This window comes from Rhinolophus sinicus, chromosome 18 (assembly GCF_057876585.1).
Source record: "Rhinolophus sinicus isolate RSI-liver-muscle chromosome 18, RSI-T2T, whole genome shotgun sequence".
NCBI lineage: Eukaryota > Metazoa > Chordata > Mammalia > Chiroptera > Rhinolophidae > Rhinolophus > Rhinolophus sinicus.
The window spans coordinates 96,725,769-96,751,679 of NC_142518.1; the positions used below are offsets into that span (position 1 = coordinate 96,725,769).

General features: G+C 40.1%; 1 long non-coding RNA gene across 1 annotated transcript in view; it reads right to left on the reverse strand.

The window, feature by feature from the left end:
• Positions 1–988: 988 nt before the first annotated feature.
• LOC148754678 (uncharacterized) overlaps positions 989–25,911 on the reverse strand; it is a 35,319-nt gene continuing 10,396 nt past the window's right edge. Inside the window, exons 2-3 of the long non-coding RNA XR_016019909.1 lie at positions 22,473–22,580; positions 989–3,684 (exon numbers count right to left, since the gene is read on the reverse strand). This is a non-coding gene — a long non-coding RNA (uncharacterized LOC148754678). The remainder of the gene's footprint in view (positions 3,685–22,472; positions 22,581–25,911) is intronic.

Consider the following 25,911-nt stretch of genomic DNA (forward strand, 5'->3'; position numbering starts at 1 on the left):
CTTGCAATACACGACTTACCACACTTCCCTATTTTGGGTAGTTTTACTGAAATCTAAGAGCTTAATTTCAAATCCTTTCTGAAGAATGCTTGGGAACATAGAGGTCAAGTTCATAAGGCAACTTTTGATGAACCAAAGAATCTGAATGACTCTGGGCAAGGCAACCAAAGTCTTAAAAGGGGGAGGCAGCAGAACAAGCAAGGAGATCACATATTCAGGGACTTTACTGGGTACTACTAATGTTTTTTCATCACCTGTGTTTCTAACCCAAGTACTCTTGTTGTCTGACGAAGCGAATCCCTGTGATTTTCAGCAGTTACCAAAAGAAGGGGTTGCTAGATAGACAGAAAAGTAATAGAGACAATAATTACCTTCTATTCCTTGGATTCCTAGCATGTACAAACACCCTTCTTCCATTCATATAATTCCAAAAATGCTCCCTCCTGGTATAATTTAATTACTCCATGTACAACCAAGAACTACCCAGAGAGAGACAACACATACAAACATTTCCAGCTATCATTATCAGAGGTGAGGTCATGGGGCCTCTGTGTACAGTTCAAGATCTGCTTCCAGTGAAGTCTCGTCTTTCTCTAGTTCTGCCATTATCCCAATTTGATATTTATATTCTACAATTCCATGACCTAAAGGGTGAATTCACCGCTACCACCACTCTATCCTATTTATAATACTAAAGAAGAGATGAGAGGTTTTTTATTTTTCTTTTTAATGACAATAAGCAGGAAAATACAGATAGAAGGTATAGTCCTCATTTCTGCACAAAGTATTGAGTGGCCGTGTTATTTGTGACTTCTCATTCAATTTCACATTCTGTTTGCCTTACTGGGGAGTCTCAGTCCTTCATTCCTAAAGAGTCCGAGCCATTGGTGGTCCTTGTAGAGTCGCAGTACTCCGCTGTGCACCCCCTCAGGATTGTAGTATAAAAGGGCACGTTAGGAGATCCCGAGACTCATCCATATTCCTCCCTGTCCTCATTCTATAGCATGAACACCAGAATTCCATTCGAACGGCTCCAAGAGCTAAGAGCGGCTTCAGGTTTAGTGGACCCATTGTTTCGTCCCATACTGGATGTGTTTCCTCTAGGAAACTAAAACCTCTAAACCAACAGAGATCAGAGTTGCAGAGACGGAAAGTAAAACTTGCAGATGAGTCAGGAGTATTAATTATGAGAGGTATCACCTTTATTTCCACCCCTCTGTTCCCAGGCTTGCAAATCTTGGCAATGGGAGAAACAGCATTATATATTAGCTGCTGGTTCGTAGTATATATTACATCCTAGCAGCCTCCACTGTGATTCTCCTATCAGCTTGCCACAGGCTCCATATAACATATTGTTTTACCCCCGACATTTTGAGCACCACTGGATGCTAGATGCTAAGGGCCAAGGGGCAGACCTACTAGCATAGTAATCTACGTCAGCTGGAGAGCCTGTGTTAGCTGTGGCTCCACATTAGCCTGTGTGTGGTAGCAATAACACCTGCATTTTTCAAGTCTTGGATGGTGGCAAAAATCTTTGCAGTTCCCATAAGGATAAGCTATTGCATTTTACTTCCTTGGCTGATAAGGAGGTGGAGCTCTAATAGCTTCGATTTGCCCCTTCTTACTCCAATTGCCCTTTCCCCAGGGGCCAGGTGGCCAATGTAGCAGTGTATAGGAGACAGGCACCTGTCTCTGGCTGGAGGTTTCTGAAGTCAGGCTTGCTGGAGCAGCCTGTAGCAGCAGGGGGAGTAGGGACCATGATATGATGGACTTGGGAAGGAAAGGATGGGGACAACCTCCCACTCCATGCCTTCTCTGCATCCTTCAGAGGGTGCAGAAGATAACTTTAATGTCTTCTGTGACATCATGTGTTGGAGCACAGAGGTTAGAGGAAGCAACAGAACCTCAGGGTAGCCCTGACAACTACCAGCCAAGTAAGGAACCTTCCACCTGAGGATGGGGTTGGGGACTTGTTTTGGTGGGTTTAAAAGGAGACCTAAATGTCCCTGTCTGAGGCGGGGTGGCACCATGAGGCTGAACATCAACAACAATAACAATAATATACACTCTAAACAATGTGTAGAATGTGTAGATGTGGCTGAAAGCTAAGTATATCCAGGACCTGGTAGAAGAATTCCAGAGGAGGGGAGTTCAGGGTCTCACTGAGCCCACTGAGTGTCAGACTCAGGGAAGAGCTCCATGTCCGCCTAACCTCCATAAGCACTTCCTCCACTCTGTGGTAGGTACTACTGCAAGGGTGTTCTGGGTACGTTGGCACTAGCATTGACTTAAATGCAGTTTCCAATCAGTCTCTAAAAGGTTTGGAGCTGCCTTGCTCCCTGTTGCAAGTTGCCAATGTCAATCGGTGCAGGTGCTTTCGGGGGGGGGAAGACAAGGTATGTGTACTCGTATATACACATGTATCTGGTGTCTCTTCCAACGGCATGAAGAAGGTATCTCCCAAATTAAAAGGAATGAGGAAAAATGAATACACTTGATACATTAATGGGATGGGATTGTGGCCATGCTTTCTTCCTCAAACAAGTCCTTTCCTTGCCTTTACTATGAAGTTACACTGCTGATAGGAGTGAAAATTGGTCCAACCAAACAGGGAACCTGTTTACCAATATCTACCAAAGCTAAACATAAGCATCCTTGTGACCCAGCAATTTTAATGCCAAGTTCTTTATCCAGAAATATGTGTAGATGTTCAACAAAAGATATGTACAAGAAGTAACTGTATAAAGCAAGGAAAGAAGAAGATAATTACAATAGTCCAGGAAAGTGGTAATGTTACTGGAGAGCAGGCCCTTCTCTGTGTGGTGTCCAGGTTCTTGGTAACCCAAACAAAGAATTGAGTGGGACACTAAAAGGCAGTGGTGAAAGAGCAGTTTATTAGAAGTGAAAGTACACTCCAAAGAGATAGAAGTAGGCCTGAGCAACAGAGAAGCTCAAAAAGCTCCAACTGGAGAGGACTTGGGAGTTTTTATTTTATTTTCTCTAGAATGGGCTACTCCTCTCTAAGTGTGGGGCCACTTGATTGGCACCTATGATTGACAGGAGGCTATTACTTCATCTTTTTAGACTGTGCATGCTCCTTCCCAGAATTCAGTCTGTTATAATGATATTAATGAACTTCTGGGCACAGGTATGATATTTTATAATGATGGTATAATGAGGCTAAGGTCAGATGAAGGTCATTGTGGCCTTTACTGAACAGATGTCAGTGACAGGTCTAAGCTAGTTAGGTATTTTGTATTCTTTAGCTTCCTCATACTGATTGATGGTTATAGTAGATAAGGGAAAGGTTTGAGTGGAAAGGAGAGGCATTCTGGGCGGTCGCTTTTTGTAGGCCATGTTGGACGTGCAGGAATGTTACCTGACATATTTGGGCATATTGGAGACACAATTCCTGTCTCTAACTGCCTGTCTTATGTCCCCCTTGAGACGTGATCCCCATAAACCTCTAGGGGAAATTGAGGGACTGGAGATCTCTTCTTCTGTATCTGCTTCCTGCTGAATGTGGCCATTGTCCCTATCTATTGGGTATTCACGGGTCTTTCACCCTATCTGATCTTAGATGAGGGGAAGGGGTCTCAGGATCCACCAGGGAGGCCATGTTGACCTCTTTGGATAGGATTCACTGGAAGTCTTCCGGGGGCATCATTTGTATCCCATCGGCCCCTAGATGAAGAGAGATAGATTTTGGTTAAACAGAGTTAAAAGTATAGGCCCAAGAAGCGGGACCCAAAGCCATCGATGCAAGGTGGCTATGTGATAGAAATTCTGTTTAGCTTTATGGAGCCTCTGGCCTTTTCCTCTGATTAATCTGGTCATTCAGGTGGCGTTGCTCACCCAGGAGCTGGGCCTGGAATGGCCTGGAGCAGGGGGTAGGGGATGTCCTATGACTCAGGCTAGGAACAATCTTCCATTCAAGATTAGAAAGCTGATTTGAAAGGTGATTAAGATCAGGAACTAGGGAGCTAAGAAACTAGGGAAAAGGAGACTTAAAATTCCTATAGCAGGGGCTGGGCTCTTTCATTTGGCCCGTATCAGTAAAGCTGGTTTGGAAAATTGGAGATGCAATGAAGTGATCAGATTCTGATTGTATGTTGAAGGTAGAGCTGAGGATTTGCTGATGGAGTTAGTGTGGGGCATGAAAGAAACAGAGGACTCAAGGAGGACACCAAGGTGTTTGGCTTGAGCAGTAGGAAGGAAAGAATTGCCATTTACCAAGATGAGGAGGACAGATGAATAGTAGATTTGGGAAGGGAAAAAGCCCAGTGTTAACGAGTATGCCCTTCATGAATTCTACTCATTTAAAAAGTAAACCTATAAACTTCCTCAGGCAAGAAATGAAACATTGCAGCCAGGGTCCCTCTAGACTGCATGGCTAGACCAGAGTTGCTAATACCTGCAGCCCAAGATCTTTATGAAATTCCAGGGAGAAACCCGTGCCTAACCACTCAGCATAACATATTTACAGGTAGAACAGAATGCCCCAGTCTTGCTTTCCTTTCCTGAAGAATGAAACTTTAATGACCACAGTAATAAGGTTATTTTCTGAAATGTTTAAACTATGGTAAATTGTACAGAAGACAGGCAATTTTAGTTAATTGGAAATTTTATGTAAGAACTAGAAATTGTATTGATATGTTTAAAGAACAAACAATGCCAAAAGATTCTTCTACCCACTTAACTAATTTAATACTGCTATTACAAAGCTTTTATAAGACCTAGTGGTGTGGTGTAATGAAAGATACCTCAGATACAAGGGACCAAGAGTCAAATGCAGGCCTCACTAGGAATAAACTGTGTGCTTGCTGCTTCTAATTTTGGTCCTGCTGACCTCCGGACTGATCTTCTGTACAACCAAGCTAGTCACCCTACCTCTGCCTTAACCTTAGGAGAATCAGGAGGTTCCCCCACCACCTCCACAATCCCCAAATATGTAATTATGGCCTTCAATGATGTGCTTCAGAGGATCACTTTTCATGGGGAGGTATTAAATTACCTACTACCTTTAGGGGAATACTTCTCTAAACAAAGGGGAGAGCTTAACAAAGGGGATGAATTTCAGGAATGGCCTGGAGACCTCATTCCCCTGCCACTATACCCTTATTCTTTTTTTTCTTCAATTTTTAAAGTAACATTTATTGTGTTTTTCTCTGTTTCAAAGTAGCACATGTTCATTTTAAAAATGTGGTAAGTACAGAAAATCACCAAGAAGAAAATTTAAATTACTAATAATTCTGATATTCAGAGATACTATTGTTAACATTTTGGAGACTTTCCTTCCAGTCTTTTCTAAACACACACACACACACACACACACACACACATGCCCACACACTCATACATGCATATATATACTCTCACACCCACATATGTGTGCATTTTCCAAAGTTGGGATCATATTAAATACATTGTTTTGTAACTTGCTTTTTTTCACTTAATCTAATATGGGGATATTTTTTCAGGTTATTAAATATTATTTCACAAAATAATTTCAATAGCTGTATATTATTGTATTAAACTTACCGGCACACTATTTACCTCTCTTTTATTGCTAAACGTTTATTTTCTGTACTTGTTTCACTATTATATATAATGCTATGATAATCTATTCCCTACATAAATATTTATGTATCTTACTGATTATGTTATGTTGGATGAATTCCTAAGAGGTAGTATTGCAAAAAAAAAAGGGGACTGCATATTTTTAAGAATTTTAATGGAATTTGCTAAATTGTCCTCCAGAAATGTTATTCCATTTTTTCTTCCACTTTTATAAATGTTAAAAAATGCTGCTTGTTGCTCCATATTTTTGTAAGTTTTGTAGGTGAAACTGCAAACCCCTTCTCTTGATGCATCAAATTCTAGAGCTCAGAGCTCTGCCCTGGTTCAGGTGATGATGCCCATGGCAGAGCCATAGCTCCCTTGACCACAGTGGTGTTCATTGGGAATAATAAAAATCTATAAGAGTGATCTTCTGAAACAAATAAATTTTATTGGAAGAACACAGGTATTTTACAAAATGCAAGAAAACTAAGCAACAAACACATTTTTTGTTTTTTTCAAATTCAATTTATCAGAGTAATATTGGTTAGTAATATATAATTTTAAGGTGCACAAGATTATAATTTGACATCTGTATACTCTATTGTGTGCTCACCACCTGAAGTCTAGTTTCTTTCTGTTACTATATATTTGAACAAACATGTTTTAAAGACACCAATATGAGGAAAGCTCAGAGTAGCTCAATAGTAGGTCTTTTAAATTACGTTCTCTGCAGTGAAAGGATATTAGTGAACCTGTGCAGGCTATCACTCATTCTTGAAGCCTAGTTCCAACTCTAAATATAATAAAAGTATGATTGGCTCAACTAGGATAAGGTGAAAAATACAAAACTAAGTAGTTACAGCCCGGGGAACTCAGTCACACAGTGAACAGAAGGGTGTGGGAAGGTCTCAGAGAAAAAGTGCCTGCTGAGGACACAAACCAGCCAGATACTACTGCCTTCCACTCTGTATAATACAAATGTAGTACATACATACACATTTTGACATGTCACCATATGTAAAACTTTTTAAAAGATTTGAGTAATTGCAAAAGTGATGCCGTCTCTTGTATGCCCAGGCGTCCCAGCTGACCGCAGTTAACATGCTGTCCTTTAGTGATGGTCCCTATATTACAAACACATATTATAAACAATGAAAACAACCCAAATTCCAAGCCAGTCCCAAAATAACAATACCCCAAAGTCCACTTCTGGCCATATAACAAATAGCTTATGTCACAGGGCCACTCCTTCAGTCAAATTCCTCCAGGTGAGGGTCATGGCTTCTGCAGAACTGCTGTGGTTCTATGAAATTCAAAATCCTATGGACTAAACATTAACCTTATACACTGCCAATGCAAATGCTACATATAAATGCAAAATCAAGGCAAAACAAAAGTGCAGAAGTAGTAAATGGCATTTCCCACTTCCCCATGTACAACCATTCTTACCCTTCAGTTCTACAATCTAAAAACATTTGAGGGGGAGCACTCATCTATAATCATGGGAGGGTCTTTTTTTTTTTATTTTATTTTATTAAATTTATTGGGGTGACAATTGTTAGTAAAATTACATAGATTTCAGGTGTACAATTCTGTATTACATCATCTATAAATCCCATTGGAGGGTCTTTTTTATTATTATTTTTAAACCACTTTATTGATGTATGAAGGTATGACTCACATACAAAAAGCTGTACATATTTAATGTATACAACTTGAGTTTGGAGATAAGTACATATCTGTGAACCACAACCATATTCTATGCCATAAACATATCCATTCCCTCCAAATTTAATTCCACTCTCATTAATTAGTATTATTATTACTTTTTGTAATAAGAGCCTGATATAAGATCTACGCTCTTAGCAAAATTTTCAGTATGTGAGACATCTATTCTGAGCTCTGGAGGAGAGAAGCACAGGTGCTTGGTTCCTGGCATTAACCATAGTCCACATACTGTAGCTCAGCATCCTGACTGCACAACCTGTAGTCTCCAAGCTGAGACTAGAGTGAAGTCTAAGATAGGTCTTTCCAGCATTCTGTAGGGACACTGCATGTGACTGATGGGGGAGATTGAGAAAATCAGTGAATCTCCTTAGGAGTTACTAAGTACAGCCCACTACTGTTCTTTTTTGAAATTGATAAGAAGCAGTACAGTAGGTCTGCATATGAATAAGAAGAGGCAAGAGAAGCTCAGAAGGCCAATTCAAATCTAATTTATGAGGTGGCCTGGCTGGCAGCAGTCAGGCTGCCATATATTGTGCTCCTAGAGTCAGCATGATGGACTTGATAAAAGTGAACTGGCATCTTAAGATAATTAACCATAGAGCTCCGAGGACTATGGGTGGAGCTGGGCCCCTTGCTAACTCTCTAGTCCTGACTTCCTGTTAAACTTTGTGGTAACTTCCAGGGGAGGGATGCTAATAAATAGAGAAGCCATCTTGGAATTGGGGCTTTTTGCACGTGGATGGCTGGTTGGAGTGTTGGTGGGAAGTGTGCATTCACACACTCCTGGGGTGAACTTTTTTCCTTTCCCGAATAAACTGTTCTTTTGGTGGATTTTCTGGAGAGTTATTTTTGGCCAGTGGACAGACTGAGAGGGCAAACTCAAATCCAGAAGGATCTAGAGGCGCAATCATTCAAATTGTTACAGGAGCGCACACATTTTGCACCCTTTTGAGAGGCCTGCACACTAAATATCCCTAACACAGGATCTGAATCCTTACCTCCCACTAAGTGTTCTATCAGGTCCCGTGTATCATAAGACATAGAGATCAGACCTCTGCTCCTTCAGGGTGGACATGAGAGGAAAAGTACAGCTCAATTTGCCAAAAGACCATTGACATCAGCATATCAATTTAAACCATCTTTAACAAGATTTATAGTTTTAATCTTCATCCCAATTGATCATATTGATCATAGAGAACTCCCAGAGGACACTGGTAGGGGTAAAAGCATAAGTAGGCTAGAGGACAAGCAATAAAAGTTAAAATCATGCCCAAGCCCCATCCTTCTCAGAACTCCCAGTGTGCTCGTTCAGCAGTAATATCTAGTGCTCATATTGTGCCTTTAGATTTTCAAAGCACTCTGAACAGTGCTAGTCATGAACTAGCAGAATGATCATACTGATTGCGACTATCCAGCCTAGATATGAGCTCCCTGCCTCACTTCATGGAATCATCTGTAATGTCATTGAAGCTGTCTCTAATCGTGACTTTTTGAATATTAATATTATATCTAAAAAGAAAAAAAAGTTAAATTGCTTCTTTGCAAGGTATGCAAACCTTTATAGCTAAATAAGCCTCTTGTCAATTTTACAACCCAGGATTTTCCCACAAGGCAGCAAAAATGCTTGTAATACCTGAGAACTAGGTCGAAGGGAACAATTTAAGCAGTTGAAACCAAAAGGTCAACTAGACCTTCCTGGAAAAGAGAGAGAAATGAACACCATAAACAGTTCCCAAGAGTCAATAAGGATACAGGAGAGAGGGGGGGAAAATGTCTCTGGAAAACAAAATCAGCATAATCAACAGCAGTTCCTTCTCAGAACTCCCTCAGATTGTTTTACTATGCAAGAATATAACAGGATAAAGGGCTACCTTCCCCCAGTGGCCATTTTTCATAGGTCTAAGGTAACACAGAACAAACATGAGACAGCAAAGCCTTCACGGGCAGACAGAACCAAATACACTTAGAAAACAGAAAAATAACACCTGTCCCTATAATAAATGTCTCAACTTTACAAGAGAGTCGTATTTTCTCATATCATATCCATCAGTGTCCATTGTTATCTTCTGTCCTCCAGCTTTGCTGACCCAAAGGTAGTGTGGGAGAATGGAGAAAAGGGACAAGGAGACACGTCGCTGAAACCACAATGCCCACCACAACTTTTACACCAAACGCCCTTATCTTCCCCATTTTTCTTATGTACTCAGAGTGTCCTTGTATCCCTGCTGGACCCTCTTGTGCTGGCCCCAGGTTTCAATAACCAAGAGAAATCAAAAGCCTGAAATGAGGAAACCATAGTGCTCCTTCCTTCCTCAAACTGCAATTTCCCCTTTTCCTCTCACCCCTCCAGTAGCTGCAGGCCCACACACGACACATAAATGCCTCACTGTTGTGTCTAAAACACTCTTTTCCTTGCAAGTGCAGGCAAAGTCCTCTTGAGGCAATGTCATTGCCACCAGTGAGAAGACCAAAATGGTGGAGAGGTCAGACCAAGCAGCACTGCCTTCTAGCAGCTAAATAGGGGGAGGGACGGCTACAGCCTGTGGATATGTGCACTCTTCAGCAAGAGGAATAGGAGGGCTTAATCTTCCAGCCTGGAGACCTGACCTGGGAGATTCCTGGACATCCAGGCTCGTCTTCACTTGCCCATGAGGATCCAAATGTCCCCAGTTTCATGTGCTGTTCATTGACAGGACCCACATGACATTTCTCTTCCCACCAACGTGCAGAAGATGATCAGCAAAAGAGTGAAGAAATGCTTGGGTAAAACATGGAAATGTTTGGATAAACTCCAACCGCATTCCCATCCACAGAATCGGGATTCCTAATGATTCCTCATATGCCCTTGCTCTGCATAGTGGATATCATTGTGTTCAGCACCTTAGTGTCCGAGGACAGAAGCCTGACAACAGACCATGACCATATTCTTCCCGGGGACCCAACATTTCCCACATCCCCAATACTGCCATGGCCAACCAGTATGTGCTTTCTTTAGGATTTAACAGGCATTTGAGCCATGGGAGTATCAAAAGAAGTGTCTGCCCAGCATATTGGAAGAACATACTAGCAACAGCAATTCACTTTCATCAGTCTCTGCATGGGAACACAGCTCTATCAATATGAAAGACTGAGTGATCAATTCAATCAAGTACTATTATTCACCAGGAACACAGCATTTTGCCTCTCAGAAGACTCTCTCAGGTTAATGATCTAGACAACCGTATAGGAGGGCTTAAGGCCACCATTCCTTGATCCATTTTTCACAGGCTAAGAGTACACAGAATGAGGCAGAAACAGCAAAGCATTCCCTAGCAGCTAAGTCCAAATTTCTCAGTGAAGCTGGAAATATAAGGAACAGCTTCCATCATAAAAATTTCATCTTTACCAGAGGGTCACATGTTCTCATGTCACAGTCAACAATGTGCATTGATATCTTCTGTCCTCTAGCTATGCCAATGCCAGGTAGTGGCAGAGATGTGGAAGTGGGCAGGAGGCACTCTTGAACACACCAAGTCCAATGCACCTATCACACTGAGGGCCCAAATCTTGCTGTCTGCTTTCCCCTCAAGCTCTGAGAGCAGCTCTACAGAGGGCCTCTCTTCCCAACCCTCTCCCCACCTCTAGGCGTTAGGAACCAGAAGGAAGGACCATATGGAGTTGGTCATTCCATCTTTTCTGATCAGAGAAGACATGCCTACTTTTGAGCCTCTAACCTCTATAGTTCTTCTAAATAGAACACAATCAGAAGTGGCTGGAGAACCAGTCATGAATAGAATTACCATGACACAGCAATATCACTTCTGCATATAAAGCCAAAGGAAATGCAATCACTATCTCAAAGAGATGCCTGCACCCCAATGTTCATTGCATCATTATTCACCATAGCCAAGGTATGAAACAACATACATGTGTATCCACAGATGAATGGATAAAGAAATGTGGTAATACAGACAATGGAATACTATTCAGTTATAAAACATCTGTATATAACAAGGAACCAGTATAACAAGAAATACACTCCATTTCAAAGACTTTGCCTTGAAGTGCCCAATATTATCCATTCTCTTTCCATCACCCACATAAATAAAAAGAATGAAACAACACTTAAGGCAAATTTGAGTTTGATTTGGAATATTTCATACCAAGAATTTATAGTACATTAACATTCTCACTAGAGAGTAGACATTAAGTACATGTCTCATGAAGCTGAGTGACATGGCAGGCCTAGGAATGAACACTTGCAAAAGAACCACTGAGCCAGATGCCACCCTAAATTCTGAGAAGGGTCACCTTCTCTTTCCCTAAGAGTCTTGATTTTGAGAATGTCACCAATTAGAGAGTCACCCTTTTGGAATCCTCAATTTTGTGACTTATTTTTAAGTGCCAATACTCATTGGATTTACCCATTAAACCATTCACTTAGGTCTTCCCAATGAAGGGACCCAAAATGACTTTGATGTGCTATGGACACAAGTGTATATGGAAGGGGGAGAAGTCATTACAATTATTAAGTTTAACAACTGTTTTTTTTTTTTTAAAGGAAATCAAGTTTGAGTATTATTTATTCATTTATTTATTTTTAAGATTTTATTGGGGAAGGGGAACAGGACGCTATTGGGGAACAGTGTGTACTTCCAAGACTTTTTTCCAAGTCAAGTTTTTGTCCTTTCTATCTAAGTTGTGGAGGGTGCCGTTCAGCTTCAAGTTGTCCTTTCAGTCTTAGTTGTGGAGGGCGCAGCACAGCTCCAGGTCCAGTTGCCGTTGCAGGGGGTGCTGCCCACCATCCCTTGTGGGAGTCGAACCAGCAACCTTGTGGTTGAGAGGACGTGCTCCAACCAACTGAGCCATCCGGGAGCTCAGCGGCAGCTCAGCTCAAGGTGCCGTGTTCAATCTTAGTTGCAGGGGACACAGCCCACCATCCCTTGTGGGACTCGAGGAATTGAACCGGCAACCTTGTGGTTGAGAGCCCCCTGGCCCATGTGGGAATCGAACCGGCAACCTTCGGAGTTAGGAGCACGGAGCTCTAACCGCCTGAGCCACCGGGCCGGCCCTAACAACTGTTTTTGACTAATAAAGAATCTACTCTTGGTCATTGTCATGTCACTTGGTAAAGGAATATGGGTTTAGGTACAGGTTTTCTAAGTATCCCAGGCATCAGGTTTTTACTGGATGGGAAATCAGAATGACCTCATTCTTCCATGTCTTTAAAGTAATTTAACCAAGTACAAGGATAAATAATAAGTTTTTGAAATGTCAACTTGCCACATAAAGGCTACATACTTTAGTTTCTAATCACAAAGAAATATGGATTTATTTATTTATTTTTTAACCTTTGGTGAGTAAACTTCAGGTTCTGTGATGCCAACATCTGGATAAAACCCATGCTAATAAAGCAACAGAGGAACCAGAGCTACCTATGAAACTAAAGGTTAGAAATGTCTTTGAATGCACCTTAGAATAGTTCTTATTTATATTTAGCACCCTCTCCCACCCAAACTATCAAATGTCTTCACCTCACTTTCAACAAATTAACCACTGCCCAGAAAAGAAGTAGGCTTACATAGGCAAGGAAATAGAGGAGACCTTTTTTGGCACAGCCAGTTAACAAGCACCCTCCAGCCCCAACTTGGTACTGAGCCACAACAGCTTCAATGTAAGGCATCCAAATTGGCCAGAAAAAAACACAGTTCAGAGTAAAGCAAAGTCTGGGTTGCTGGGCTACCTCCTGGCATCAGAGCAAAATTAAAGAGGTTGGTTTCCAAAGAGATGCTCAGTCATCTCTGAAGAAATTCACTGGCCCTAAAATGAAGTGGGAGTGGGGTGTGGCCAGGTAGGGAGAGGAGCTAAACCAAGCCATAATGTTCTGCCTTAAGCCCTCCTATACTGTTGTCTAGATCATTAACCTGAGGGAGTCTTCTGAGAGGCAAAATGCTGCCATTTCTGGTGAATAATAGTACTTGGTTGAGTTGATCACTCAGTCTTTCATATTGATAGAGCTGTGTTCCCATGCAGAGACTGATGAAAGTGAATTGCTGTTGCTAGTATGTTCTTCCAATATACTGGGCAGACACTTCTTCCATGCCATCCTGACTAGTATTACAACAGTTTTCCAAAAAGGATAACAAGACAAATCAAAACTTTGATGTGAAAATGTCAAGATCCGTTTGTGTTTGAAACCTGACATTCTAATAAAGTCAATGTGTCTGTAACAGTGGCACCCACAGTGAAGAAAGGAACACAAATAAGGACTGGAAAAAGATGCCACTGACTACTTAAAAAATAATTATAGACATAGGGTCTCTACCATGCAATTAAGAAGCAGTGCTCAGTGAGTGACCTTATATTGTTGGAAGTTCCTATCTTAGAGATTCAGGGAAGGGATTTCAACACCATCTTAAATAATGGTACAGCTGACAGGGGACAGGTGCTACCCTCTACCCAACATCTGTGGCTTCACATAACATAAGGTTGTTCTTACTGGCTGGTCTTGACTATTTGTTCCAGGTACACTCTCTTCTCATTACAAGTCCATCGGTTGACCAGTACTAGACTTTTTATCACAGGTCCTGAAGGAGATGATGATTGTACAAATCTGCAAGAGACATGCCTATGGGTGGATAGCCTAGCATAACTGCAGGAAAACTAATTAATTTGGAAACTCATAAGATGAGTGGCTGGGGCTAACTTCCTCTTTCCCTTATCCACAGGAATTTCTGAAAATGGTTGGTGGGGCCAGAGTGCCCAATCATGCAGCCTGTGTGAGATAGGCCAAAAGAGTGAAAGATAATTAAGATAGGAACTGCGTGAATCAAACCACAAGATAAGATTGCTGCTTTAGAGGTTTGATTGCTCTTTCAAAATGAGCTATGGTTCATCTTGCTTTAATCAAATATCATAGGAGAATTATTAAATATTACGTTGAGAGGTATTGCCAGTTATTTGCTAGAAAAATTGGACTCGAAACTCTAGTTTTTTCTCTTCAGTAATAAGGCAATTGACTCATACAAAATTATGGGTAACAATCCTTTCGAATGGGCTACATGTTCTCACTTTGTTACCAATTACTGACACATACCAAAACTAGATTATGGGTAACAAATCATTCAAATGTGTTTTGTGTTCTACTTAATAGTCCATGAAATGCATATTATACAACTGTGTTGTTATATTACTCTCAGTAATTGGTAACATAGTAAGTTCAAAAATTGCTAAAACTAAAAATGAGCTAATTTAACTCAGAATAATTTCATGAAGAATTTCATACATTACATAATGTTACTATCGTCTGACAATGAACATAGGTCTTTGAGGAGAAAACAACAGAAAAATTGGACATTTGGTAATATATAGATTGGGGAATTTGCTCTTAATTTGCAAGTGTACCCCTAGAATACTATGGGCAATGGACATGTAATAAAAGTACCTTCATTCCACACTTAGATATTATTCAAGGTCTAGGGCTCTGCCTAAAAAGTCAGGATTAATGAGGCTAGTTAATGTCCCACTTCCTAAAATCTGCATTCCTGCCAGTACCAATGACACAGATAAAGTGAAACCCAAATACCAGTAATGAATCTTTCACATTTCTGAATGTAATCAAGGTGGATTTAGAGATCATCAAAGTTTCACAAATATGTCATTAAATCATTTATACATGAGATAATATACATAATTTAAATCAATATCACGAATCAACCAGCGAAAAGGCAACCATGACCATTATCAAAAGGAAGTAACTATTTTATTTAACACCAAGTACTGGGTTACTCTCAGTGATCAGGATCTTCAGAGTTTTGGTCAAAACAACAGTTTTCCTTTAATTTAGTTCTCCCCTTGAATACACATTAGGCATCACAGGATGGATACATGAGTATAAATAAGCAGGCACTGCCAATTTCTTAAGCCAATATGCTAGCACTGGAGGCATTAAGGCACAGTCAGCACTTGTGGCCAAAGAAGCAGGGACAGTATTCTCTGGGATGGGGGATGGGAGGTGGGGGTGGGGAGTAGCATGTCCAGCGTGGCCCAGGACCTCAAACAAGGAGGAAAGGAGTTGTCCTGGGTCAGACCAGTCAGGACAAGTCAGGACATAAATGGGCATATTCTCCTTTTCTTTCTTTTTTAATTTTTATTGGGGAACAGTGTGTTTTTTCCAGGACCCATCAGCTCCAAGTCAACTTGTCCTTCAATCTAGTTTTGGAGGGTGTAGCTCAGCTCCAAGTCCAGTCGCCGTTTACTTGAAGGGAACGCAGCCCACCATCCCATGTGTGAATCAAACCAGCAACCCTGTTGTTCAGAGCTTGCGCTCCAAACAATTGAGCCATCTGGCCGCCCCATATTCTCCTTATTTTGTAAATAAAAAATACACAAATCATATTTTCTATGGGAGAACACCTACGACGGAGAATCTAGGACATTTAAAGAAATAACAATAGATTAAATGCACAATTATGATTCTAAAATAATATTAGAAAGTATACACAATGACCTGCAAGGGCCATTCACTCCTAGAGAACAGAGAGCACTGATTACTGGGAGTGAATTTCCTTACATGTAAATTGAAAATCTTCCACGATTTGCAAAGGAAATGCATGAAAAGACTAAGGAGAGAATTAAATTGAATAACATTATATTCAACATGCAATTATTGGCAGAAATGAAATCCCAAAACAACTTAAACGAAGTCCAGTGGTGGCTGGTGATCGGCATTCCTGGGAATTCACTCTCGTAAAACAACAAACGCTCAGTCAGAGGGTCAATGTGTGTATTATTCACATTGAAAACAAAACTTTCTTTATTTTCAGTAGATATATGAAATAAGAGACACAAAAACTAATTTTTCAACAAGTTTTAAAATTTTTTAAATATATTTTATTAAATTTATTGGGGTGACAATTGTTAGTAAAATTACATAGATTTCAGGTGTACAATTCTGCATTACATCATCTATAAATCCCATTGTGTGTTCATCACCCAGAGTCAGTTCTCCTTCCATCACCATATATTTGATCCCCCTTACCCTCATCTCCCACCCCCCACCCCCCTTACCCTCTGGTAACCACTAAACTATTGTCTGAGTCTATGAGTTTTTGTTTCTCATTTGTTTGTCTTGTTCTTTTGTTGTTTTTGGTTTATATACCACATATCAGTGAAATCACATGGTTCTCTGCTTTTTCTGTCTGACTTATTTTGCTCACCATTACACTCTCAAGATCCATCCATGTTGTGACAAATGTTCCTATATCATCTTTTCTTACCGCCGAATAGTATTCCATTGTGTATATATACTACAACTTCTTTATCCATTCATCTATCGAAGGACATTTTGGTTGTTTCCATGTCTTGGCCACCGTAAACAAAGCTGCAATGAACATTGGAGCACACGTGTCTTTATCTCTAAATGTTTTCAGAATTTTTCGGTAGATACCCAGAAGAGGGATTGCTGAGTCATATGGCAATTCTATTCGTAATTTTTTGAGGAACCTCCACACTGCCTTCCATAATGGCTGCACCAGTCTGCATTCCCACCAACAGTGTATGAGGGTTCCTTTTTCTCCACAGCCTCTCCAACACTTGTTACTATTTGTCTTGTTGATGATAGCCATTGTGACTGGGGTGAGGTGATATCTCATTGTGGTTTTGATTTGCATTTCTCTGATGATTAGTGATGTTGAGCATTTTTTCATATGTCTATTTGCCATTTGTATGTCCTCTTTGGAGAAATGTCTCTTCAAGTCCTCTGCCCATTTTTCAATTGGGTTGTTTGTTTTTTTGTTGTTGAGTTGCATGAGTTCCTTGTATATTCTGGATATTAGGCCCTTATCGGAGGCACTGTTTGCAAAAATCTTCTCCCATTCAGTTGGTGGCCTCTTTATTTTGTCGATGGTTTCTTTTGCTGTGCAGAAGCTTTTAAGATTCATATAGTCCCATTTGTTTATTTTAGCTTTTACTTCCATTGCCTTTGGAGTCAAATTCATAAAATGCTCTTTGAACCCAAGGTCCATAAGTTTAGTACTTATGTTTTCTTCTATGCAGTTTATTGTGTCAGGTCTTATGCTTAAGTCTTTGATCCATTTTGAATTAATTTTGGTACATGGTGACAGATAGCAGTCCAGTTTCATTCTTTTGCATGTGGCTATCAAATTCTCCCAGCACCATTTATTGAAGAGGCTGTCTTTGCTCCATTGTATGTTTTTAGCTTCTTTGTCAAAAATTATCTGTCCATATTTATGTGGTTTGATTTCTGGGTTCTCAATTCTATTCCATTGGTCTATGTGTCTGTTTTTCTGCCAATACCATGCTGTTTTGATTATTGTAGCCCTGTAGTACAAGCCAAAATCAGGAAGTGTGATACCTCCATTATTGTTCTTTTTTCTTAAGATTGCTTTGGCTATTGGGGGTCTTTCGTGGTTCCAAACAAATCTGATGATTTTTTGTTCTATTTCTTTAAAATATGCCATTGGGATTTTGATGGGGATTGCATTGAATCTGTATATTGCTGTGGGTAATATGGCCATTTCAACTATGTTGATTCTTCCAATCCATGAGCACGGAATGTCTTTCCATTTCTTTGTGTCTTCTTCAATTTCTTTCAAAAATGTCTTATAGTTTTCAGCATATAGGTCTTTCACGTCCTTGGTTAAGTTTATTCCTAGGTATTTTATTCTTTTTGCTGCAATTGCAAAAGGAATTGTTTTTTGTATTTCTTTTTCTGAGATTTCATTGTTAGTATATAGGAAGGCAATGGACTTTTGTATGTTGATTTTGTAGCCAGCAACTTTACTGTATTCGTTGATTGTTTCTAATAGCTTTTTGGTGGAGTCTTCAGGGTTTTCTATGTATAGCATCATGTCATCTGCAAAGAGTGATAATTTAACTTCTTCATTCCCAATTTGGATGCCTTTTATTTCTTTCTCTTGCCTGATTGCTCTGGCAAGGACTTCCAACACTATGTTGAAAAGCAGAGGTGATAGGAGACAGCCCTGTCGTGTTCCTGAACGTAGAGCAAAGGGCTTCAGTTTTTCTCCATTAATTATGAGATTAGCAGAGGGCTTGTCATATATGGCCTTTATTATGTTAAGACATTTTCCTTCTATACCTATTTTATTAAGTGTTTTAATCATAAATGGATGTTGTATCTTGTCAAATGCTTTTTCTGCATCAATTGATATAATCATTTGGTTTTTGTCCTTTATTTTGTTTATGTGATGTATCACATTGATGGATTTGCGGATTTTGAAACATCCTTGTGCCCGGGGATGAACCCCACTTGGTTGTGATGAATAATCTTTTTAATGCATTGTTGTATTCGATTTGCTAGAATTTTATTTAGGATTTTTGCATCGGTATTCATCAGAGATATTGGTCTGTAGTTTTCTTTTTTTGTGCTGTCCTTACCAGGTTTTGGTATCAGGGTAATGTTGGCCTCATAAAATGAGTTAGGGAGTACTGTCTCTTCTTCAATTTTTTGGAAGAGTTTGAGCAGGATTGGTATCAGATCCTCTTTGAAGGTTTGGTAGAATTCACTAGTGAAGCCATCTGGTCCTGGACTTGCTTCTGGGAAGGTTTTGGATGACTGATTCAATTTCGTTACTGGTGATCGGTCTGTTTAGATTTTCCAGTTCTTCATGGTTCAGCCTTGGAAGGCTATATGTTTCTAAGAACTTGTCCATTTCTTCTAGGTTGTTGAATTTGGTGGCATATAGTCCTTCATAGTATTCTTGGATGATCCTTTGTATTTCTGTGGTGTCCGTGATAACTTCCCCTTTTACGTTTCTGATTTTGTTAATCAGTGTCTTCTCTCTTTTTATCTTAGTAAGTCTAGCCAAGGGTTTGCCAATTTTGTTAATCTTTTCAAAGATCCAGCTCTTTGTCTCATTAATTTTTTCTATTGTCTTTTTGTTCTCTATTTCATTTAGTTCTGCTCTAATTTTTGTTATTTCCTTTCTTCTGCTGACCTTGGGTTTTACTTGTTCTTCTTTTTCTAGTTCTTTAAGGTGTAACATGAGGTTATTTATTTGGGAGTTTTCTTGTTTCTTGAGATAGGCCTGTAATGAGATAAATTTCCCTCTTAAAACTGCTTTCGCTGCATCCCAAAAATTTTGGTAGGATGTATTTTCATTGTCATTTGTTTCTATGTATCTTTTGATCTCTCCTCTAACTTCTTCTTTGACCCAGTCATTCTTTAAAAGTATGTTGTTTAATCTACATGTATTTGTGTTTTTTCCCGCTTTCTTTTTACGGTTGATATCCAATTTCAAAGCCTTGTGATCAGAGAATATGCATGGTATGATTTCAGTCTTCTTAAATATGTTGAGACTGATTTTATGTCCCAATATACTGTCTATCCTTGAGAATGTTCCGTGTACACTAGAAAAGAATGTATAGTCTGATGTTTTAGGATGAAGTGCTCTATAAATGTCAATTATGTCCATTTCATCTAATGTGTCATTTAGGGCTGCTATTTCGTTATTTATTTTCTGTTTGGATGATCTATCCATAGCTGTCAATGATGTATTTAAGTCCCCTAGTGTAATTGTGTTTTGGTCAATTTCTCCCTTTAGTTCTGTTAGTAGTTGCTTGGTATATTTCGGTGCTCCCTGATTGGGGGCATAAATATTGATGACTGTTATGTCTTCTTGTTGTACAGTGCCCTTCACCATTATGAAATCTCCATCTTTGTCTCTTGTTATCTTTTTCACCCTGAAGTCTGCTTCATCTGATATCTTTATGGCTACACCTGATTTTCTCCGGGTACCATTTGCTTGGAGTGCCAATTTCCACCCTTTCACTTTGAGTCTATGCTTGTCCTTGTAGCTGAGATGTGTCTCTTGGAGACAGCATATGGTTGGGTTTAGTTTTTTGATCCAATCTGCTACTCTGTGCCTTTTTATTGGTGAGTTCAGTCCATTTACATTTAGGGTGATTATTGAATTGTGAGGATTTCCTGTCATTCTATCTTTAGTTTTCTGGTAAGGCTGTGTCTCCATTGTTTCTTTGCCTTTTTGTTGTTGTCTATTATTTCTGTGTGGTGGTATTCTATGATGTTTCCCTCTGCTTCCTCTTTTATTACAGTATATATTTCAGTTCTGGATTTTTTTTGAGTGGTTACCCTTAAGTTTATGTAAAAGAAAGTTTGATATTTAGAGTATTCCATTATCTTCAGCACGCTTACTTTCTCCATTCCCATATTCCGGTTCAGGCCTTTATTCTCCCCCTTTTTGAGTTTTGGTTGCTACAAATTGTCCCTGTTGATGGTGGTCGAATAGCCTCCTTTAGTATTTCTTGTAGTGCAGGTCGTGTATTAGAAAATTCCCTCAGCTTCTGTATGTCTGGAAAGGTCTTTATGCCTCCTTCATATCTAAAGGATATCTTTGCTGGATATATTATTCTTGGCTCATGATTTCTCTCTTTCAATAGTTTGAATATTTGGTTCCACTCCCTCCTGGCTTGTAGAGTTTCTGCTGAAAAGTCTGATGATAATCGAATGGGCTTTCCTTTGGAAGTTACCGTCTTCTTTTCCTGGCTGCCTTGAGGATTCTTTCTTTGTCGTTGATTTTAGACAGCTTCAATACAATGTGCCTTGGAGAAGGCCTGTTGGGATTGAGGAAACTAGGTGTTCTATTTGCTTCTTGGATTCGAGGGTCCAGTTCTGTCCACAAGTTTGGGAAGTTCTCATTGACAATTTGTTTGAATATATTCTCTGTTCCCTTCTCTCTTTCTTCTCCTTCTGGTATGCCCATTATTCTTATATTGCTCTTTCTAATGGAGTCAGAAAGTTCTTGTAGAGTTCTTTCATTTCTTTTAAGTCTCAAGTCTCTTTCTTCTTCCATCTGTGTAATTTCCAGGTTTCTATCTTCAATGTCACTGATTCTTTCCTCCATCTGGTCAACTCTACTACCTAAGCTGGTTATTTCATTCTTAATTTCTTCTATTGAGTTCTTAATCTCCAGAAATTCTATTTGGTTCTTTTTTAAAATTTCAATCTCTTTCGTAAAATGCTCATGCTGTTCTTTGATTGAGTTTCTGAGTTCATTTTACTGCCTATCTGTGTTTTCTTGTATCTCGTTGAGTTTTTTCAGAACTGCAATCTTGAATTCTCTGTCATTTAAGTCACATATATCTGTATCTTTAAGTGCCTTTTCTGGAGATTTTTCACTTTCTTTCTGAGCTATTTTGTTGCCTTGGTTATTCATGGCGATTACTGGTTTACTATTTCTCTTCCTAGACATCTACAGGAGTGACTTCTGCAACAGGTTGATAGGAAGCGGTCTTTTTGTTTGCCAGTACTTGTTGGTAGAATGTTTTATTTTTTCTCCAACTGCAGCTTATTTTTCTTCTCCCACACAGTAGTGCTATGTTTTCTCTGCACTATTCCAGCTTCTCACACATTGGGGGGATTCCCTGGGAGACGGGCTTCTCCTCTGTTAATAGTTCTCCCGGGTCACAGGGCGCAGTGTCCCGGTGGGTATGCGGAGAGCTTTTGATGTTCCAAAGCTCTTCCAGCTCCTGATTCAGAGCCCGTATATTTCAGCAGTTCTGTTTACTCCTGCAGGGATCCGCCCAGATAGGTGGGGCCAGGGGCGGGGTGAGTTGTGAGAGGTGGCCCAGAGCCATGGCGGCGACCACCACCACAGCCGGTCCTGCTTCCACAGCCCCCTCCCCTTTGCCGGAACTAGTTGGGCTGCGACTTTGTGTCTGTGGTCCACAGTTCTCAGAACAGCAAATATTCTGTTCTTTTGCTCTGACACTGCTACTGTTCCGTTTCTAGCACCGTTCAGGTGGGGGTGGGGCGAGCTCTGGGAGGGTAGGGAGGGGGCCGCTAGTCTCAGTGCCTAAGGCTTCCGTTCTCTGCTCGGCAGTGCGGGCTTAAACCACCGTTTTCAGCCTTCTTCACTCAGTCTTTTCTCCAAGGTCTCTGCTGTGAGCGTTGGGTTCAGCTGAGTTATATGGTGTCCCCTCAGCCCTGTGGGCCATAAGCGGAGCCCTAGCAGTCCGAGCTCTTCCCTCTCCCGCAGCTGCGGTAGTTCCGGGAAGCAGCGAGCTCAGAGCACTGAGCTAGGTCTGCGTCCTGCGCCCGTGCGGGTCCGTCTCCGCGTACTTCTCCGTTTCCTCCTCCCCCCACTCGCGCGAATCTCCCACCTGTAGGTGATTTCAGTCGGTAGTGGGCCTCTTCGTCTTACCTGTCTGCTGTGCAGGGATCCTTTGTGGAGTTTTTGTTGTTCGATTCGTTGTAAATTCCAGGGGAGCTTTACAGAGGCTGACCTCATGCCGCCATTTTTCCGGAAACTCTAAATTTTTTTTAAAAATTAGTTTCAGGTATACAAAAACAACATAGTGATTAGACATTTATATACCTCACAAAATTACCACCCCAATAAGTCAATAGACCCATCTGAAACTGTACGTAGGTATTACAATATTATTGACTATATTCCCTATGCTGTATTATATATCCCTGTGACTATTTTTTAAATTATAGTTGGCATGCAGTATTATTTTAGTTCTAGATGTACAGTATAGTGGTTAGACATGTATATAATTTATGAAGTGATCCCCCTCATCAGTCTAGTATCCATCTGACACTATACATAGTTTTTAGAATATTATTGACTGTATTACCCGTAGAGTACTTTACATCCCCGTGACTATTTTGTACTTACCAACTTGTACTTCTTAATCCCTTCACCTTTGTCACCCAGCTTCCAATCCCACTCCCATCTAGTAACCATCAGTTTGTTCTCTGTATCTATGAGTCTGTTTCTGTTTTATTTTGTTCCTTAGATTCCACATATAAATAAAACTATGCTAAGTCAAATAAGTCTAACTGAGAAATGAAAAATTTGTAATGGAAAAATACAATGAATTGTTAGGTTAGCTGGCCCCTTGAAGCCAGTAACTGTCACAAAGCAAGAAGCACAACGACAATTAAAACAATCTTTTCCTAATTTGCAAATTGAAAATAACATGAAAAATTTTAACACAAAGCTTATGAAAAGGGCCAGGACCGACATTTAATAAAATAAAATGATACTAAACACAATTTTTCTGTAAAACAAAATACAAGACTGTATTAACGGTGGACGATGACATGAAAAATGACAATTCAGTTCACGAACTCATCCTAGAAAAAGTGCTACATACCTCATTGCGGAATATCACTATGGTCACCTTCAAAGTGCTCCCTTTGGGAGGCTATGCACTCACACCAGTGCCTAGTGCACCCTTCAAAGACATTTTGGAACTCTTCTTCTGGAATGGCCATCAGAGCTGTCATTGTATTACCCTTGATGTCCTGAATGTCATCAAAATGTCTTCCATATTTCCTTTACCTTTGGGTACTGGAAGAAGTCACTGGGGGCCAGATCAGGTAACTAGGGAGGATGTTCCAATACAGTGATATGTTTATGGCTAAAAACTCCCTCACAGACAGTGCTGTGTGAGCTGGTGCATTGTCGTGATGCAAGAGCCATGAATTATTATTGAAAAGTTCAGGTCGTGTATGTCTAACTTTTTCATGCAGCCTTTTCAGCACTTCCAAATAGTAAACTTCATTAACTGTTTGTCCAGTTGGTACAAATTCTGAATGAGTAATCTCTCTGATATCAAAAAATGTTAGCAACATCATTTTGACTCTTGATTTGAGCTGACGGAACTTTCTTGGTCATGGAGAATTGGCTGACTTTCATTGTGCACTTTGACGCTTTGTTTCAGGGTCGTATTGGTACACCCATGTTTCATCAGCAGTGATAACACGGCCCAAAACATAGTCTTGCCTCTCCAAAAGGTCCTCGCAAACTTCCACTCTCCTTTGCTTTTGTTCATCAGTGAGCTCCTCCGGGACCATTTTTGCACACACCTTTCTCATGCCAAGATTTTCAGTTAAGATTTTCCTAACTGTTTCTCTATCGATGTTTACTTGGTCTGCTATGCTTCTCACAGTCAGTTGACAATTTTGACACACAATTTGACAAATTTTTGCAATGTTTTAGTCAGTTCTGCTTGTTACTGGCTGCCCTGACCTCTCTTCATTAGTGATGCATTCTTTCCCCTCAGAAAAACACTTAATCCATTTGTACACTGCTGTTTTCTTCATGGCATTATCCTCATAAACTCGGATGAACATGTCCCTGATTTCACTTCCACTTTTGCCAAGTTTAACAAGAAATTTAGTGTTTGTTCATTGCTCTAATTCAAGCTCAGACATTCTGGCGACGGCACACAAAAACACGCAACAACAATAACGAACGCCACTCAGCAAGACACCACCACACGTTGACACAAAAACAGCTGTGAGACACTGATATACCAAAGTTATGAAACCTCACCTAGCTGTTTGTACAGTGCTGCCAATGTAAGCGCAAGGTGGCAAGTTCGTGAACATAATTATCAGACGTTCTATGATTAAGAGCATTTATTCACAGTCGTAAAACGCCAATGATTCAGAACATTTTTGAAACACGGCCAAAATAAAAATTAAACAAATTTGAATGACTGCAGTGTAATGAAAAAGAAAAAAAAAAACCCATGCCATTATATTATAAAATAAAACAAGAAATAGGACCCACGGGGGGGGTGATTCCTTTCAGGGAATTAAAGCAACAAGGTTTTGGCAACTGGACTATTTTTTTTTTTGGAAAATTGCAAATAATGCAACATGTATTGTGGAAAATGTACGGAAACGTGTCCCGATCATTCTTGGTTGAATATGATATTAAATATGTATGTACATTACATATAATTGCAAAATAGTGCTCAATGAAGACTGAAGGTATTTCTGGAGATAAGTGAATGAACCCCGAGCCGACCAGGCCTCTGTTTACTCATTTTCATGTTGGAATTATCAGGATTTTTTTTTCCTTTTTAAGGCAACACATGAAGAATGCCGATTCCGAAATTTAACCAAACAAATGATATTAAACATACAGTCATGTTGTTAAATGAAACAAACAAAAAATGTGCTCAAAGGCAGCTACATGGCCATCACAAGCACACTCACACTCCTCAAGACCTTACTTTCTCTTTAAAGGTCAAGAATGAGAGAAATCCTGCTAGTGATGAGAAATTTCATGTGAACAGCCAAGACCAAGATTTAAACAAATACCCTGCAACAATACCCACCCAACAACATTGTACAATAAAAGGCAAAATCAGCTTCTGGGGTGCCAACCACCACTGAGCTGTCCAGGACCCACACTGACTCAGCCAAAAGCACTAGCTATTTCTCATGTTAAGCAGCAAACACCACAAAAACTGCTAAGATCACAAATGGGCGGGGGCTGGTTCAAGACCTACATTAAATAAATGAAATAATCCAGAAGATCCATCATATCACATAAAGCACAACATTGTGCCAACACGGCTAACATTCCCCATCATCAATCCAGGAGCATATGGGCACATCTCTCAAAGTGTATCAGGACACACCATCAACCTGAGTCTCAAAATCACACTATAGGCAGCCAATTATGAAATAAAGTACACTTACACTTTGAGATCACAGGCCAGGGAGCCACCATGTTCCCTTAGCACTGAGTGAAACTGTCCACAGAAGCCGCATTGTGCAATCCAGATTTTTAATGAGCTTGGTCACATGGTAGGGCTGCTTTGACATCATTCTAT